Source organism: Peromyscus leucopus, chromosome X (genome assembly GCF_004664715.2).
Source record: "Peromyscus leucopus breed LL Stock chromosome X, UCI_PerLeu_2.1, whole genome shotgun sequence".
In the NCBI taxonomy this organism is placed as follows: Eukaryota; Metazoa; Chordata; class Mammalia; order Rodentia; family Cricetidae; genus Peromyscus; species Peromyscus leucopus.
The window spans coordinates 3,314,025-3,330,472 of NC_051083.1; the positions used below are offsets into that span (position 1 = coordinate 3,314,025).

Genomic DNA, 16,448 nt, shown 5'->3' on the forward strand with positions numbered 1-16,448 from the left:
CGGAAGTCCCTCCCCAATGGCTAGGAAACCAATTTGATAGACAACCAGGGACCAAGAGGCGGGACCGGAAGTCCCTCCTCAATGGCTAGGAAACCAATTTGATAGACACCAGGACCAAGAGCGGGACCGGAAGTCCCTCCCAATGTAGGAAACCAATTTGACAGACAACCAGGGACCAAGAGCGGGACCGGAAGTCCTCCCCAATGGCTAGGAAAACCAATTTGACAGACAACAGGGACCAAGAAGGCACCGGAAGTCCCTCCCCAATATGCTAGGAAACCGATTGAAGACATCCAGGGGACCAAAGAATGGAACGGAAGTCCCTCCCCAATGGCTAGGAAACCAATTTGATAGACACACGGACAAGAGAGACCGGAAGTCCTCCCGAATTGCTAGGAAACCCAATTTGATAGACACACCAGGAGCGCGGGACCGGAAGTCCTCATCGGCTAGGAGCCAATTTGATAGACAACAGGGACCAAGAGCGGGACCGGAAGTCCCTCCCTGGTCGCTAGGAAACCAATTTGATAGCAGACCAAAGGAGACCAAGTCCCCGTGACCCGTCGAAGTCCTCCCATGTCGAAACCAATTTGATAGACATCTACGGACAAGAGCGGGACCGGAAGTCCCTCCCCAATTGATAGGAAACCAATTTGACAGACAACAGGGACCAAGAGCGGGACCGGAAGTCCCTCCCCGGTCGCTAGGAAACCAATTTGACAGACACCACGGACCAAGAGCGGGACCGGAAGTCCCTCCCCAGTCGCTAGGAAACACGCTAGGGGCTTAGCGTGTACTTAGCGTGTGTTTAGCGTATTCTTAGCATGTTCTTAGCGTGGACCCAGCACCGGGTGCTCACCGGGGACTTAACCAGCACCGAGCGCGGATCAAGAGCGGAGGACTCAGCGCACAGCACCCGGCGCAGACTCAGCATGCAGCAGTGAGTGAGCAGCGCTTAGCATGTCCTTAGCGTGTCCTTGGCGTGTAGCACCTACCGGGTCGGTGTCAGCGAGCACCCAGCGCGCTCAACACGAGCACCGAGCGTGGAGCGAGCGGGGAGGACTCAGCGCGCAGCACTCGGCCCCGAGCGAGCAGCACGGAGTCAGCCCTTAGCGTGTTCTTAGCGTGTGCTTAGCGTGCAGCACCGCGCGGGTCGGCGTCACGCGTTCTGCGTGAGTACGTAGCGTGTCGCACTCAGCGCGGACTTTGCGTGCAGCACTGTCAGTACTTAACATGTTCTTAGTTTGTGCTTAGCGTGTGCTTAGCCCTCTGACCCCTTGGTGACTCCCAGACCCCCCGCACATGGTAAAAACATGCTAAGCACACACTAAGCGAGGTAGTAAGGGCAAAACAAACAGGGGCAGAGCCTCGGGCGGGGGTCACGGTGAGGGCAGGAGGGGTCATGGCGGGGTCAGGGCGCCGCCCACCACCACCCCGGACCCCGCGGCGACCCCGCCTACCCCTGAACATGCCAGCAACATGCTAAGGGTGGAACTGGGGGCAAAAAATACGGGGGCGGGGCCTCGGGCGGGGGTCACCGGGAGGTCAGGGAAGTTCACGGCGAGGTCAGGGCGCCGCCCCTGACCCCGTGGTGACCCTTGGGTGACCCTGGCGCCCGCAACATGCCAAGCGCATGCTAAGGACAGAAATAAAGTGGATAAAAAACACCCTGGGGTCAGGGTGGGGCCTCGGGGGTCACAGGGAGGTCACGGCGGGGTCAGGGCGCCGCCCCGCTCACCCCGACCCCTTAGTGACCCCCCCGGCGACCCTCCCACCCACAACATGCTAAAATCATGCTAAGGGCCAAAATAAGGGGGAAAAAAACCACTCTGGGGTCGGAGGAGGGTCACGGCGGGGTCAGGGGAGGTCACGGCGCTCACCCCCGACCCCGCGCTGACCCCGCGGCGACCCCGCACTGACCCGCCCCCCCCCTTACCCAGCACTCACCGCGCTCGGTGCTCCCGGCTCTCAGCGTCCGCGGCTCCCGGGGCCCCCCGGGGTTTTTATTTCCGTCCTGCCCGCGCCGAGCCCCGCCCCCCCTCCGCCCACCCAGTACCCGCGTGCTCGGTGCCTCCCGGTGACGTCACGGCTTTGCCCGGGTTTACGGGTCAGGGTGGGGTCAGGGGGTCATCGCGGGCGCCCGTGACCCTCGGTGACCCCTCGGTGACCCCGGGATGCCCCCACAGCCCCGGAATCACCGTGCACGCCCGGGAGCACCGAGCACCGAGCACCGAGCACCCAGGGAAAAAAAAAAAAAACAACAACAAAGAGAGCCGGGGCCTCGGGGGGCGGGGCTGTGACGTCAGGCGGTGGGCGGGGCCTGGGGGGCGGTGGGCGGGCCGGAAGCGCGCGGGGGCGGCGAGGACCGAGTCACGGCGCCGCCAGCACCCCGGGCGCATTCCCGGGCCTCGCTGTCACTCAGGGTGCCCAGGCGGGAGGGACTTCCGGGCCCGCTCTGGTGTTGGGTGTCAGTTAAGAGGGTTTCCTAGCGACCGGGGAGGGACTTCCGTTCCCGCTCTTGGTCCTGGGTGTCTATCAAATTGGTTTCCTAGCAATTTGGGAGGGACTTCCGGTCCTCTTCGTGCTCGTGTCCGTCTATCAAACTGGTTTCCTAGCAATTGGGGCGGGACTTCCGGGTTCCCGTCGAGTGACTCAGGAATCCTCCAGGAAGTCAACAGCCCCGGGGCCCGCATTCTTGCGCCGCCCGTCACTCAGGGTAGAGGGTAGGCGTGGGAGGGTCTTCCGGGGCCTTGCGCGGTCGGGGGTGTCAGTCTTGGAGGTATCCTAGCGACTGAGGAGGGACTTCCGGTCTCATTCTTGGTGGCTGGTGTCAATTACGAGGGTTTCCTAGCAATTTGGGAGGGACTTCCGTTCTGCGACGTGAATGGTTTGTCAGTCACGAGCGTGTCCTAGCGACTGGGGCGGAACTTCCGCTTTCCTATCGAGTGACTCAGGAATCCTCCAGGAAGTAAACAACCTCGGGGCCCGCATTCCTGGGCGCTGTCCGTCACCGCCGCGTGGGCGGAACTTCCGCTGACACAGCGGATTGACAGCCCCAGGGCCCGCATTCCTGCGCCGCTGTCACTCAGGGGCCGCGTAGGAGGGACTTCCGCTGAGACAGCGGAATGACAGCCCCGGGGCCCGCATTCCTGCGCCGCTGTCCGTCACCGCCGCGTAGGAGGGACTTCCGCTGACACAGCGGAATGACAGCCCCGGGGCCCGCATTCCTGCGTCGCTGTCCGTCACCGCCGCGTGGGCGGAACTTCCGGTGACACACGGATTGACAGCCCCCTGGCCCGCATTCCTGCGCCGCTGTCCGTCATCGCCGTATCCCGGCGACCTGAGGCGGGACTTCCGGGAGACCCTGAAGTGAATGACGCAGTCCCCGGGGCCCGCATTCCTGCGCCGCTGTCCGTCATCGCCGTATCCCAGCGACCGGACGCGGGACTTCCCGGAGACCCTGAAGTGACGGACGCAGCCCCGGGGCCCGCATTCCTGCCCCGCTGTCCGTCATCGCCGTATCTCGGCGATTAGAGGCGGGACTTCCGGGAATCCCCATTCCTTCGCCTCTGTCCGTCATCGCCGTATCCCGGCGACCCGAGGCGGGACTTCCGGGAGACCCTGAAGTGATGGACGCAGCCTCGGGGCCCGCATTCCTGCCCCGCTGTCCGTCATCGCCGTATCCCGGCGACCGGAGGCGGGACTTCCGGGAGACCCTGAAGTGACTGACGCAGCCCCCGGGGCCCGCATTCCTGCCCCGCTGTCCGTCATCGCCGTATCCCGGCGATTAGAGGCGGGACTTCCGGGAATCCCCATTCCTTCGCCTCTGTCCGTCATCGCCGTATCCTGGCGACCCGAGGCGGGACTTCCGGCCTCGGTTCACTCGCCTGTCCATCCACCCCGTATCCCGGCGACCGGAGGCGGGACTTCCTTTCTGCGGGTCGCTGTGCGGCCCCGCCGTGCTGTCCGTCATCGCCGTTGTCCAGGCGACGGGGGGCGGGACTTCCTGTCTGCGGCTTTTCCGGGGAGAAGAATGGCGGGAAACGGCGGGGAAGAGAAGCCGGGGTTTGTGGTTCATTAATTAATTTATTTATCGTTCAATTTTAGTGATCGTTTCCTTCTCGTGAGTATTTCGTCCTCTTTTAATCCTGATCAATTTGAATTTTCAGTCATTTTTAATTATTAATTCCGTTATTCAATTTTAATTATTTTCAATTACGTCACCATTTGTTTTTATCAAATTTTAATTCTCATTCAGTTTTATTATCCTTTAATTATGATGGTTACATTTTAGGGATCTGATTTATGGTCACCTAATACTGATTATTGGAATTTTCACTCATTTTTAATTGTTAATTCAATCATTAAATTTTAATTGTGATTCAATTACGTCATCATTTAATTATTTTTATTTAATTTTAATTCTCATTCGGTTTTAATATTATTTAATTATGATGGTTACATTTTAATGATCTGGTTTATTGTCACCTAATCCTGATTGACTGGAATTTTCACTCATTTTTAATTATTCAGTTATTAAATTTTAATTTTAATTTAATTTTAATATTAATTACGTCATCATTTAATTATTTTTTTGAAATTTTAATCCTTATTCTGTTTATTATCATTTAATTATTATGGTTAAATATTAATGATCTGATTTATTGTCACCTGATCCTGATTGATTGGAATTTTCACTCATTTTTAATTGTTAATTCAGTTATTAAGTTTTAATTGTGATTCCCTCACGTCATCCTTTAATTATCTTTATTGAACTTTAATTCTCTTTTATTACCATTTCATTCTGATCATTTAGTTTGGCTTGTCACCTAATCTCAGTTTTTATTTAATTTAAATGATTATTTATTTGGTTGCTGCTTAATTCTGATCAATGGATTTTATTACCATTTAATTCTGATTCATTCGCTTCGAATGGTGACTTAATTCTAATTACGATATCATTGTTTAATTCTGATTATCTAATTCAAATTATTGAATTAATTTCAAGTCGTGTTTAATTTTTATTTTTATTGAACGCTGGTTAATTACTTTGAATCGTCACTTAATCCGGATCACTATTTAATTGAAATGATTACTTTTGTTACTCCTCGATTCTGATTAATCAACTTTGAGTGGTCATTTAATGATCATTAAGTTTTAATCTCTGTTTTAATTTCATTGTCATTTCAGTGTCGTTCATGAACTGATCGTCACGAGTGCGGGATTCCGGGTTCCATTTCTCGGCCTTTCACTCCGATGTTTGCATCCCGGGCCTCTGGATGGTTAAATTGTTTCATTTCGTTACAAAAAAAAGTGTTTTCTTTGATTTTTTACAACATTTAATTTGGGTTTTTGTCCCCGTTGCTTCTGAGATTAAAATGTTTCTCTACCTAAAATGTTTCTTTCCATAAAATGTTTCTTTTTACCTGAAATGTTTCTTTATCTAAAATGTTTCTTTACCTAAAATGTTTCTTTTTCCATAAAATGTTTCTTTCCATAAAGTGTTTGTTTCTTTCTATAAAATGATTCTTTCCATAAAATATTTCTTTTTACCAAAAATGTTTCTTTACCTGAAATGTTTCTTTTCGTAAAATGTTTTTTTCCATAAAATGTTTCTTTTTTACCTAAAATATTTCTTTACCTGAAATGTTTCTTTTTACCTATAATGTTTCTTTTTTTACCTAAAATGTTTCGCATGTGGTTTTTACAGCGCGTACAAAAAGAAATGCGTTGCGTTTTGCTTTCTCAAATCATGTTCTGTTTCAGAATGTTGCCCGGCGTCGATGTGGGAAAGAAACGTCGCTTTTCATTTCTAAAACTTTTTGGGTTTGATTTTCTTTTTTTTGGGGGGGGGGCATCGTTTCTGATTTTTAAAACATTCCATTCGATCACGAACCTGTTTTATTTCGGTTTTTTTTCCTTTTTTTTGGGCGCAATTTCTGATTTTTAAGGCCTTTTTGATCACGAACCTGTTTTCCTTTCCTTATCAGAACTGTCCGCTTTCGACTTTTTTTCCCAAAGGTCCTGAGCCGCGCCCCCCCCCCAGCAACTATTTTATTTCATTTATTTTTGTCTTATATGGGGAATCTTTGCTTTTTAATCTCTTATGTGTGTCCGACGTTTGACAATTTTATCCTAAAATGAAGAGAAAAATAAAGAAAAAAAATTCAAAAAATAAAGACATTTTATACCAGTCGTATGCATAATTTTATCTTTTTTTATGCGTTTCGCGTCAACATTTCCTGTCAGTTCTGTGCATCAGCTTCAACGTATTTTTAAATTTTTCAGCGTTCCGTGCATTTTTATTTTAGTTTTGTGCATCCTGCAAGTTTTCATTTTTGTTTTTTTGGGTGTCATGCAGAAAATATTTCGTGCATTTTATTTTCAGCGTTTTATTTCGGGTTTTGTCTGCGGCTCTCACATGGTTTTTTGGAGCATTTTATTTTAGCGCCACCTCGGGTTTTGTCTGTGGATTTGAAATATATTCTATGTAGTTTTTTTTAATTTTGCTTTTGTATAATTTTAAATGTTTTTTTATTTTATTATTTTTATGGTGTGTGTGATTTTAAAATATTTCCTGTATTTTATTTTAATGTTTTGATTTCCTGGGTGAATTTCCGTTATTTTTTCACATTTTCATGATTTATTCTTTTCCTGTGAATTTACGGTATTTTTTTACATTTTATTTCAGTATTTTATTCTTTTCTTTTCACGAAATAAAATTTAAAATTCCTTTGAGTTTCTGTTTCCTTTTGAAAATATCATTCCTCATTTCATTGTCACATTTTTATTTCCGTATTTTATTCTTTTCCTGTCACGAAATAAAATCGAGAAATTCATTAGATTTTCCGTTTCCTTGTGAAAATATCATTCGTCATTTCATTTTCACATTTCCGAATTAAATTTTTAAAATTTTTTTATTTCATTTCAAAAACATTTTTTAGATTTCATTTTCACATCTCGCGATTAAATTTAAAATTTTCTGTTTGATTTTAGAAACTTTTTTTAATAATTTCAATTTCACATCTCACAAATAAATTAAAAATTTTAAAATTTTCTGTTTCTTTTTAAAAACTTTTTTTTTTATTTCATTTTCACATTTCAAAATTTAAATTTAAATTTTTAAAATTTTCTGTTTCGTTTCAAAAACATTTTTTAGATTCCGTGTTCACGTTTCAATTCCTCGCGTCCCCGCGGTCCTGGGTTTTCCGGGGGAGCACCCAGTCCCCAGCACTCCCCGTAGGTACCGAGTCATCAGCACCTGGGCGGGCGCAGCGAGGGCACAGCTCAATTCACAGCAGCAGCCCCTGGGTGCTGGGGACTCGGTCATCAGCACCGCCTGCGGGCCAGGAGGACTCAGTCATCAGCACCGCCTCGGGGCCAAGGGGACTCGGTCCTCAGCACTTCCTGTCAGCTGTGGAAGTACTGAGTTACCAGCACCTCTGGCACTCAGAGGCTTCACAACAACAGCCCCAGGGTGCTGGGGACTCGGTCATCAGCACCTCCTCGGGGTCAGAGGGACTCGGTCCTCAGCACTTCCCGTCAGCTGTGTAAGTACCGAGTTACCAGCACCTCTGGCTCTCGCCCGCCCTCGAGACTCCCCTGCTGACCCAGGGTGCTGGGGACTGAGTCACGAGCCCTCTACCCAGCCCCAGGGTCCTGAGGACCGAGTCACGAGCACTCTACCCAGCCCCAGGGTGCAGAGGACTGAGTCACGGGTTCCTCTACCCAGCCCCAGGGTGCTGAGGACTGAGTCACAAGCACTCTACCCAGCCCCAGGGTCCTGAGGACCGAGTCACAAGCACTCTACCGAGCCCCAGGGTCCTGAGGACCGAGTCACGAGCACTCTACCCAGCCCCAGGGTGCTGAGGACTGAGTCACGAGCACCGAGGAGGTCACAACAAGTACTGAGTCACCAGTACCCCCGGTCACCAGCCATCCGCACTTTTTCTCCAAGGAATCCAAAAGTACTGAGTTACGAGCACTCCCCCCACCCCCCGCCACCCCGGGCCCTAAATACCGAGTTCCCAGCACCTCTGGCACTCGCCCGCCGCTCAGGCACACCCAGGGTGCTGGGGACTGAGTCACCCGGGCACTGCGCCCGACCCCGGTCACAAGCACTGAGTCAGGAGCAGCGCAGACGGGAAGCACCCGGTGCTCAGCACTTCCGGGCAGCACTGAGCTCAAGCACCCGCCTGGGGGGAGGGGGGGGGGGCCCAGGCCGGGAAACTTGAGCAGAAATGAAAAACTGAGTTAAAAATGAATTAAAATATTGAATAAAATCGAATTAAAACAAATTAAAAATTGCATTCAATCGAATTAAATCGGATGAAAATTGAATTAAATTTAATTAAAAATCGAATTAAACTGAATTAAATCGAACGAAAATGAATTAAAAATCGAATTAAATTGAATGAAATCGAACTAAATCAAATTAAAAATTGCATTACAAAGAATTAAATTGGATGAAAATTGAATTAAATTTAATTAAATGATTTAATTGAATTCGAATTCAACCGAATTAAATCGAACGAAAGTGAATTAAAAATCGAATTAAGTTGAATGAAATCGAATTAAAAATTGAGTTAAACTGCGTCAATTTGAATTAAAATCGAATTAAATTGAACTAAGTTAAATTAAAAAGAATCAAAATCGATTTAAATCGAATTCAGATGGATGAAAATCGAGTTAAATTGAATTAAAAATTGAATTAAGCTGAATTAAATCGAATTAAAAGGATGAAAATTGAATTAAATTTAAGAATTTAATTAAAAATTGAACTAAATCGAATTGAAAATTGCATTCAGTCGAATTGAATTGGATGAAAATTGAATTAGATTTGATTGCAATTTGAGTGAAACTGAGTTAAATTGAGTTAAATCAGATTAAATTGGATGGGAATTGAATGAAATTCAAATAAAATTGAATGAAAAATTGAATTAAAGTGAATTGAACTGAATGAAATTGAATGAAATCGGGTGAAAATCGAATGAAATCGAATCAAATTGGATGAAAAATTGAATTAAACTGAATCAAACCGAATTAAATCGGAATGAATTGGATTGAATTGAAGGAAACCGAATTAAAAATCGAATCAAATTGAACTCAATGAAATCAAAAATGAATCAAAACCGAATTAAAAACCGAATTAAAAACCGAATTAAACCGGATGAAACCGGATGAGAACCCAGACCGGCGCCGTCCCCACCCCCCAGGGACGGAAACACACGGCCGCGGGGTGAAGGAATGAAGTAAACAAAACACAGAACGAGTGAAGGAATGAAGTAAACACATCCACAGGGAGTGAATGAATGAATGAATGAATGACGTGGAAAAGGACACGGAGGGAATGAATGAAGTAAAGACAGACACGGAGTGAACGAATGAATGAAGTAAACACCCGGACACGGGGTGAATGAGTGAATGACGCGGGGTGAATGAGTGAATGACGGGGACGCGGGGTGAATGAGTGAATGAATGAACCAAGTGAACACAAACACGGGGTGAATGAATGAATGACGCAAACACACGGACACAAAGCGAGCGAATGAAGTAAACACACGGACGCGGAGTGAATGAATGACGCAAACATAAGCATAGAACGAACGAATGAAGAAAATAAACGCGAACACGGAGTGAATGAACGAATGCAGTAAACACAGGGACAAGGAGGGAATGAATGAATGAATGAAGCAAACACAGGGTCACGCAGTGAATGAATGAGTGAACAAATGAATGAATGAATGAATGAATGACAGGAACAAGGAGTGAATGAATGAATGACCAATTATAAACATAGAATGAATGAATGAAGTAAACACGTCAACGTCGAGTGAATGAATGAGAGACGTGGAAAAGGACGCGGGGTGAACGAATGAATGACGGGGACGCGGGGTGAATGAGTGAATGACGGGGTGAATGAGTGAATGACGGGGTGAATGAGTGATGACGGGGTGAATGAGTGAATGACGCGGGGTGAATGAGTGAATGACGGGGTGAATGAGTGAATGACGGGGTGAATTTGTGAATGACTTAACGGGGTGAATGAATGACGTAACCACTGGGTGAATGAAAGACGCGCATGCGTAGTCACGGCGTCGCGTGACGTCACCGGGAGGGCCGGGGCTGCGCGGGTGACGGACAAGGTGGCGCCGGAAGTGCCCGCCCTCCGAGGGTTGATCGACAGCGCGGCCGGGCCGCGCACCGGAAGAGCCCGCCTCTGCGGGGTGATAGACAGGAGCGCGGTATCGCTGACCGGAAGAGCCCGCCTTTGTGGGCTGATGGACAGGAGCAGGAATCGTTGATCGGAAGAGCCCGCCTCTGCGGGGTGATGGACAGGTGCGCGGTTACAATGACCGGAAGAGTCCGCCTCTGTGGGGTGATGGACAGGAGCTCGGTATCGCTGACCGGAAGAGCCCGCCTCTGCGAAATGATGGACAGGAGCCGGAATCGCTGACCGGAATAGCCCGCCTATCGGGGATGATTGACAACGGCAAGTTCTGCGGTGCCCGGAAGAGCACGCCTGTTCGAGGTGATTGACAGCTCGGGTCTCCCAGCCAACGGAAGAGCCCGCCCTCCAGGCGATGATTGACAGCGGAAGCTTCTGCAGTCACAGGAAGAGCCCGCCTTCCCGCGCGTGATTGACTGCATTCATAATGGAACACCGGAAGAGCCCGCCTTTCAGGCGACGATTGACAGTGCGGTTTCTGCCAACACCGGAAACGCCCGCCTCCCCGCGCGTGATTGACAGGAAGACCAATCGGTAACCGGAAGAGCCCGCCCTTCAGGCGAAGATTGACAGGCGGGACTGCCGCAGTGCCCGGAAAGCTCTCCCCCGCCGCCGTGATTGACAGGGGACTCAGCGGGCTTGGGGAAGACCCCGCCTCGCCGGGATGAGTGACAGGCAGGGCAACCGTAGCCACCGGAAGTGCCCGCCTGAACTGCATGAGTGACAGCTGCGGCTTCCGCATGACAGGAAAAGCCCGCCTCGTCGGGATGATTGACAGATCCTCCTGCCGCAATCCCCGGAAGCGCCCGCCACAGCGACCGTGATTGACAGGAGGGCGAACCGCTAACCGGAAGCGGCCGCCTGTCCCCGATGATTGACAGACCCGACTGCCGCAGTCCCCGGACGCGCCCGCCTCGCCGGGATGATAGACAGGCGCGACCTGCGATCGCCGCGGAGCCCGGAAGTCCCTCCCCTCCCTCGGATGATTGACAGGCGCGCAGCGGAAGTGGCCTTTTTCGCCCCGCCCGGTGCCCCGCCCTCCGCGCCGGGGTCGGAGGTCTCCCGCGGCGTCCACACGCACGGACGCAGGGACGCACGGATGCACGGACCCCCGGGTCGGTGTCCAGGACGCCGGCCGTTCCGGGTTTCGGGCACGCGGCGGGACTTCCGGTGCCGCGCTGGGCCGGCGCTGACGTCATTGGCGGCGGGGGAGGGGCTCCGCCTCCTCCTCCACAGCCAATCAGCGCGCTCGAGAGGGGGCCGGGGGCGGGGACTGGGAGTGACTGACAGGCGTCCGCAGCTCGGACACCCGTTCCTTCCTCCGGAGCCAATCAGCGCGCACGAGAGGGGCCGGGGGCAGGGCCATAGCTTGACGGACAGCCTTGGGGCCGGGTACGGGGCCTGCGCGTGACTGACAGGCGCCCGCAGCCTCCTCCTGGCCCCGCCCCATGGCTCCGCCCACCCACGCGACGTCTTGGGAACCGGTGCCCGGCTGAGGAGCCAATCAGCGCGCGAGCCTGGCGTTGGAGGGCGGAGCCTGGGCGTGACTGACAGGCGCCCTCCGCAGCGCAGCGCATCGCCATCTTGGAAACCCGTGTTCCCTTCTACGTAGCCAATCAGCGCGCGCGTCCGAGGCCCGGGGGCGGAGCCTGCGCCTGACTGACAGGCGCCCTCCGCATTCTCCCGCCCGCCATGTTGGAAATTCCGGTTCCCTCCTGCGGAGCCAATCAGCGCTCGCGTTGCCGGCCCGGGGGCGGAGCCTTGCGTCTGACTGACAGGACGTGGGGTCGGGGGGGCGGAGCCTGCGCCTGACTGACAGGCGACCTCCGCAGCGCCGCGCCCGCCATCTTAGAAACCCCGGTTCCCTCCTCCGGCCGGAGCCAATCAGAGCGCGCGTGCGAGGCCCGGGGGCGGCGCCTGCGCTTGACGGACAGGCCGTGGGGCCGGGGGCGGAGCCTGTGCGCGTGACTGACAGGCGCCCTCCCTTCCTGTTTCCCTCCCCGGCAGCCAATCCGCTTGCGCGTCCACGTCCCGTGGGCGTGGCCCTAGCGTGACGGACAGCGCTCGGGCGTGGCCGCGCCGCCGCGGTGCCTGCCGGGAGCCCCGGCCCCCCCCCCTCCTCTGTCCATCACCGCCAACCCCGGGGCCGCCCGGGGGCCGGAACCGCGCGGCCTTTAATTCATTTCATTTCTTCCCCTCCGACTTTAATTCTTTTCCCCTTTTCCCCGCCCCCCGGGGGTCACGTGACGCCGCGGTTGACCCGGAAGCGGGTCCCGCTGTGACCCGGAAGCCGCCGGTGCCGGGGTCCCGGGGATCCGGGAGCCGCGGGCGCGCCGCTGCCTCAGTTTCCCTTTTCCTCCCCGCTAAGGGCCGCTCCTTAAAGGCGCAGGGCGCGGACGGGACCGGGTGAGTGACGGGCGGGCGGGCGCGTGATTGACAGGCGGGCGGGCGGGCCGGGGGGGGGGTTTTTTTTTTTTTTTTTTTTATTTCTCCCCCAAAAAATTAAAAAAAAAAAAAAATTAAAATTTCAAATTTTTAATTTAAATTTTTTTTAAATTTGTGCAAATTTTTAAATTTTAATTTTTTTAATTTTTTTTTAATTTTAATTTAATTTAATTTGATTTTATTTTCATTTTTTTTTTTCCCGCGTCGGCCCCGGGTCCGAGCCTCGGGCCGCTGGGGTCAAGGGTCAACAATTTTCAAATTTGATTTAAAAAATTAAATAAAAATTTTAATTTATTTAAATTAAATTAATTTTATTTTATTTTATTTTATTTTACCGGCAGTCCGGGCGCGCCGGCCGGGGGTTGCGAGCGCGTGCGTGGGTCCGGCGGGGCCCAGGATTCACTTCACTGCTTCCCAGGTTCGTCCGTTCGTCCATTCATTCCGTCACTAATTCATTCATTCGTTCATCTGAAATATTTAATTCAATTTAGTTTAATTTTTGATGCGGCGGCGCGGCCTGCGCGGCGGCCCCCGGCCTCCTCCTCCTTCTCCTCCGCGAACCCCGGGCCCCGGGTCCGGTTTCCATTTCCTTCATGGCAGCCCTGCCTGCCGCGCGGTTTCAATTTTAAAAACTCAAATTTAATTTTTTTTTTAATTTAAAATTTGAAATTTTTTTTATTTTGAATTTATTTTTTGGTTATGATTATTTTTTTTTTGGCGGCGGCGCCGTCACGTTCTGGGACCCGACCCTGGGGGCCGCCATCGCCGCCGCCGCATTCGCCGCCGCCAGGCGCCAGGTTTCGCTTTCGCTTCCTTTCAAATTAAAAAATAAATTTAAAATTTTCATTTTTGAAATTTTCGTTTTGAGATTTCCGTGCTTCTACAACCCCGGGCGTCCCGGTGCCCGGGCCTCGGACCCCCCGCCGCCCGGGGGCCTCCGCGGCGCTGCGGCTGCGGCTGTGGCTGCGGTGGCTGCCGGGCCCCGACCCGGGGTTTGATTTTCCAATTTTTCAATTCATTTTCATTAAAATTTGAAAATTTTGGAAATTTGAGAATTTTAAATTTTGATTTTTGTTTTTTTTTTTGGTCCCGGGTCCTTCCCGCCCCCTGCCCCCCGGACCTCGGACCCCGGCAGCCGCGCGCGGGGCGGGAGGAGGGAAAATGGAGAGAGAGGCGGGGCCGGGGCCTCTGGGTGTCCGGGTTGGGGCCTGGGGGGTTGGGATGATGCCGGTCGGGGCCTGGGATGCTTGGAGGCCTGGGGTTCGGTGTTGGGGGGTCGGGGGCGGGGCCTGGGGTGACGGGCGGGGCCTAGGGGTTGGGAACGGGGGCCTGGGGGGTTGGGATGGTGCCGGTTGGGCCCAGGGTCGGGGCCTGGGGTCAGGGGGCGGGGCCTGGAGTCGGGTCGGGGGCGGGGCAGTATGCAAATGAGCCCCGGATATGCAAATGGCGTGGGCTGGGGGCGCGGAGATGCAAACGGGGCGCCGGGGATACGCAAAATGGCCGACGAGGGGCGGGGATATGCAGATGTGGGGGAGTGGCCTCCGCGTATATGCAGATGAGCCCTGGAAATGCCAATGGCGCTGGGGATACGCACATGGGAGGCGGAGGGGGCGGGGATATGCAAATGCGGGGGCGTGGCCTCTGGGCATATGCAAATGAGCTCCGGCTCCTTGTGGAAGGATCTGCAAATGGGCTGGGGTGTGAATATTCAAATTGGGCGCCGGGATATGCAAATGTGGGGGCGTGGCCTCCGCACGCATGCCAATGAGCCCTGGAAATGAAAATGGCGCTGGGGGTATGCAAATGAGAGAAGGAGGGGCGGGGATATGCAAATGCGGGAAACCCGTGTGGGCGAGGGTAATGCAAATGGGCGGCGAGGGGCGGGGATATGCAAATATGGGGGCGTGGCCTTCGCAGGTATACAAATGAGCCCTGGAAATGACAATGGCGCTGGGGATGTGCAAAATGGCCGACGAGGGGCGGGGATATGCAGATGTGGGGGTGTGGCCTTATTCCTGTATGCAAGTGAGCTCGGGCTCCCGGGTATGCAAATTCCTGCCCGGGGGCGTGGCTATGCAAATGAAAGGAAAAAACCCGTGTGGGTGAGGGACAATGCAAATAGTCGGCGGTGGGCGGGGACATGCAAATTCCGGGTGTGGCCTTTTGCTCATATGCAAATGAGCCCTGGATATGCAAATAGCGCTGGGGATATGGAAGGATATGCAAATGGCATGGGCTGGGGGTGTGAATATTCAAATTGGGCGCCTGGATATGCAAATGTGGGGGCGTGGCCTCCGCGCATATGCCAATGAGCCCTGGAAATGCCAATGGCGCTGGGGATATGCAAATGAGAGATGGAGGGGCGGGGATGTGCAAATGTGGGGTCTTGGCTTTATACATATGCAAAGGAGCGCGGGCTCCCGGGTATGCAAATTCCCGGGCCGGGGGGCGTGGCTATGCAAATGAAAGGAAAACCCCGTGTGGGCGAGGGAAAACGCAAATGGGAGACAAGGGGCGGGGATATGCAAATGCGAGGGTGTGGCCTTTCGCTCGTATGCAAATGAGCTCGGACATGCCAATTCCTGTCTGGGGGCGTGGCTATGCAAATGCGGGAAAAACCCCGAGTGGGTGAGGGAAAATGCAAATGGGACACAAGGGGCGGGGACATGCAAATGTGGGGGTGTGGCCTTTTGCTCGTATGCAAATGAGCCCTGGATATGCAAATAGCGCTGGGGATATGGAAGGATATGCAAATGGCATGGGCTGGGGGTGTGAATATTCAAATTGGGCGCCTGGATATGCAAATGTGGGGGCGTGGCCTCCGCACATATGCCAATGAGCCCTGGAAATGACAATGGCGCTGGGGATATGCAAATGAGAGACGGAGGGCGGGGACATGCAAATGTGGGGGTGTGGCCTTATGCCTGTAGGCAAGTGAGCTCGGGCTCCCGGGTATGCAAATTCCCGGCCGGGGGGCGTGGCTATGCAAATGCAGGAAAAAATCCGTGTGGGTGACAGATACGCAAATGGGCGGCGGTGGGCGGGGATATGCAAATGTGGGGGGCGTGGTCTTTGCTGGCACGCAAATGAGCCCTGGAAGTGCAAATGGCGATGGGAATATGCAAATGAGAGATGGAGGGGCGGGGATATGCAGATGCAGGGGCGTGGCCTTTTGCGCATATGCAAATGAGCTCGGGTATGCCAATTCCTGGCCGGGGGCGTGGCTATGCAAATGAAAGGAAAACCCCGTGTGGGTGAGGGAAAACGCAAATGGGAGACAAGGGGCGGGGATATGCAAATGCGAGGGTGTGGCCTTTTGCTCGTATGCAAATGAGCTCTGGGTATGCAAATTCCTGGCCGGGGGGCGTGGCTATGCAAATGTGGGAAAAACCCCGTGTGGGTGAGCGATATGCAAATGGGAAGCAGTGGGCGGGGATATGCAAATCACCCGCCGGCTCATGCATATGCAAAGCGCATGCAAATGAGGGGCCGGGCGGACATGTTGTATGTTTTCCTCCCCTCCGCCCCCTGCAGGTCGCCCGGCGTGTGCGTGACGTGACGTGACGTGTGCGACCCCAGGGGCCGGTGACCCCGCCGTGGTGACCCCGAGGACCCCGGGCGGGCGGGCGGGCGACGGCGTCACGCGTGTGGAATCCGTGACAGGTGAGCCATGGCGGGGTGGGCGGGGTAGGGAGGGGTGGCGACGTCACTTCCTGTGTGCAAACAGGAAGTGGTGGCCGGACAGGAAGTCCCGCCCCACGCTGACCCCGCCCGT

At 52.7% G+C, this 16,448-nt stretch overlaps 1 long non-coding RNA gene across 1 annotated transcript; it reads left to right on the forward strand.

Annotated features, from left to right (window-relative positions):
- The first annotated feature begins 3,997 nt into the window (after nucleotides 1-3,997).
- LOC119086656 lies at nucleotides 3,998-5,396 on the forward strand. Its single transcript, XR_005090005.1, has 2 exons — nucleotides 3,998-4,123; nucleotides 5,191-5,396. It is a non-coding gene; the product is annotated as an uncharacterized LOC119086656 (long non-coding RNA).
- The last annotated feature ends 11,052 nt before the right edge of the window (nucleotides 5,397-16,448 follow it).